Here is a 3,177-nt window from a genome sequence, read left to right as displayed (position 1 = left end):
TTTATGGATTACCTCAGATGTAATGGATATTCTTGAGGTAATACATAAAGATGAACTGTTTGATCTGTTTTTCTACCACAGTCATAGCACTTAAGGTTTACAGAGTACTGTTGGCATATACTGTGGAAAGTGCTTTATATTCATTAGGTCTTTTAATCATATAGCCATAGGAAGCGGGAATCATTATTCCCATTTTACAGATAAAGAGCCTGAGGTTTAGGGGACTTACATAATGCCAAATGACACACAGCTAATAAATTGGTGGGGGGATCTGCAGTCTGAACCTAGACAATGTACTTCTGCTGTACGGTCTTCCCTTCTTTGTTTCAGAGTATTTGAAGCAGGCTGTGGAGTCTATTTCTTTCTCTTCTCCTCTCCTCTCCTCTCCTCTCCTCTCCTCTCCTTTCCTTTTCTCTTCTTTCTTTCCATTTTAATGAATCCTCCCTTCTTTCTCTTCCGTCTTGTTCTTTAACAGCACATCATAGAGAAAGTTGTTGTTTCTGGTCAGCAAATTCTCATGTTTATTGGAGGAGAAGAAGATTAGAGGAAGTCTTCTTTCCTGGATATTCTTAATGAATGCTTCCAGTTATTCCTCTGGAAAATGTAAAATTGAGATGCAAAAGAATTAAAGTCAATTAATAGAAGGTTTATCCTTCATAAACTATCCTCTGCTGCACCCATTAAACAATTCTTGATCATTATTATCTGAAAGATGTTAAGAGCTACGACCCAAGATTGGCCATAATCACAATAATTACAATACTGTTAACTCATACTCTCCAGAAACAAAATAGAGATTTATTCTGTCATTTATATAAATAAGAAAATACGATGAGTTCCGTTCTTCTCTTTATCAGAGGAGAAAGAGAATAACAAAGACTTTAAAGGCCTTCCTCTTCTCTTCCTGTCGCAGAAGCCCTGCTCTGTTTGTTGGGTTTGAAGACAAGGCAGTTCTATCTCAAGTTTCTATATTGACTATAGAGAAAATATCCTTATGAAATAACTTGTAGAAGCTCCATTGCTTCATAATTGTGTCTGGATTAGTTCCAGGTATTCCCATTAATGATGAAGGCGACTACACTTGAAAGCAAGGGCAGCTGAACTGCCAGTCCAGATACCTGGGGCCACTGCCGATGCTCAGGAAATGAGGCAAGATCCTCAGCCACAAACCTTATCTGAGATGATAGACTGAGGCTACACCTCTTGTAAGTGTCACTGCCGCTGGTACTGGTTTTGATCTTTCCTGAGACATTGTGCTTCTTCAAGATGCAGGGGGAAAATTCCCAGTTTTCTCTGCTTTCATTGCCCCCGACTGCCAGCCCATAGATTCATGTATAGAGCTACTACTTCTCTGAGGTACAAATCTGACCCCAAGAGGGTAGGGTTGGAAAGTCTGGTTTTAATCCCATCACAGACCCCAAACCATCATTCCCATTTGGCTCTCTGATCCAGCCACAGGGGGATTGGGCTAAGGTTATCTCCACCTCTGCAGTAACTATTTTAGAGGTCTGCTGCCTTTTTCCTTCTCTGGAAATTGGATGAAGCCATGTGGATCTGCCATGGCTTATTTTCATAATTTAGAATCTTAGGAAAGAGAATTGAGCATTGAATACTTCTTCTCAGGCATCCTGCTCTCAGGCCCTGTCCCTCCTATGGCCAGATGCTTTCCTGAGTGACATAGCGGCAATGGCAAGGCATGCAGGGTGTGCCTGATGGTTCCCATTCATTTTTCTCTTTCATCCCCTCTTCCATTATTTAAAGGACTCGAAGCACAGAGTTTTTCTTCTCTCATGTGGAGATAGTTTGAATTATAGTGCAGTAAATGTCCCTTTTCTCCTACCCCATTGAGGGCAGAGTGCACTTCCCCTCTACCACTGATACAGGGCTTGACTGTGTGATTTGCTGTGGTAATGGAATATTAGTGGATATAACATGAGCAGAAACTTTAACTATACTTGTGCAATGTGACTGGCCTCTTGCATTCTTGTGATCCACCATCAGAAGAACATGCAATACCTTGCTGCTCCCCTCTTGGCTTGTGACCCAGAGTGAGCAAATACAAACAAACTTGAATGGACGTTCAACCTAGAACATGGCCCAACTGGGCCTCAGCCCGAAGCAGTCACCTAGCAAAGCCCAGGCCAGATCAGCCAAACTACAGCTGATTTACAGACTGCAACATGAGAGGACATTCTCATTGATGTAAACCACTGAGATTTGAGGTAGTTTGTTATTCAGCATTAATGTGGTAATCACTGACTAATACACCACATAGCAGGAACTTCTCTTTAGACATACCCTGAACTCTCTTTCTTTGGCTGAGTAAAACCGAAGGTAGCAGTCAGTGAAACCTGGCTCTTCATATGGGTGAAACCGAAGGTAGCAGCCAGTCAAATCTGGCTCTTGAGATATATATAGAAATTTAAATATGTATTTTTTAAAGCTTAATTCTCTCAGCTATGCTTGACTTCAATACTCTGGTCTTACTATGAACTGAACATTTTTATTTTGGTAGTAGTCACTAAACATTGATTGTTTCTCCCCATTTTCATTTCTGCTTAAGAATTCTAATCTACTCCCAAGGCAAATGGCTACCTTTGGCCAATCAGAGAAGGTCAAGTAAAATGAAGTGTGCAATAAAGAAGCACTTAAATATATTTCAGAAAAAAATGTAAGTTACAGTTTCTACTGTTGCTGATCTTTGCTTTCTTACGCCTTTTAGTTCTTTCATGGCACAGTTAAGAAGTCTCTTAGTTATCAAACTATGATCTTCAGGTCAAATCTGGCCATCTTATTTTGTATGGCCCATGAGCTAAGAATAATTTTTACAAATAAACATTTGCAATTTATTTGATGACAAGGAACTCTAACTTTTTTTTTTTTTTTTGACAGGGTTTCACTCTGTCATCTAGGCTGTTGTGCAGTGGTGTGATCATGGCTCACTGTAGCCCTGACCTCTTGATGCTCAGGTGATCCTCCCAAGTCAGCCTCCAGAATAGCTGGGACTATAGGTGTGTGCTCCCACACCCAGCTAATTTTTCTATTTTTAGTAGAGATAAAGTTTTGTCGTGTTTCTGAGGCTGGTCTCAAACTCCTGGGCTCAAGCCATCCACCCAACTTGGCCCCACAAAGTGCTGGGGCTACAGGCGTGAACCAATGGGCCCAGTGAGAACTCTA

Source organism: Theropithecus gelada, chromosome 3 (genome assembly GCF_003255815.1).
Source record: "Theropithecus gelada isolate Dixy chromosome 3, Tgel_1.0, whole genome shotgun sequence".
In the NCBI taxonomy this organism is placed as follows: Eukaryota; Metazoa; Chordata; class Mammalia; order Primates; family Cercopithecidae; genus Theropithecus; species Theropithecus gelada.
The sequence above is the reverse complement of the archived record's forward strand: the minus strand, read 5'-3'. Positions refer to the sequence as shown.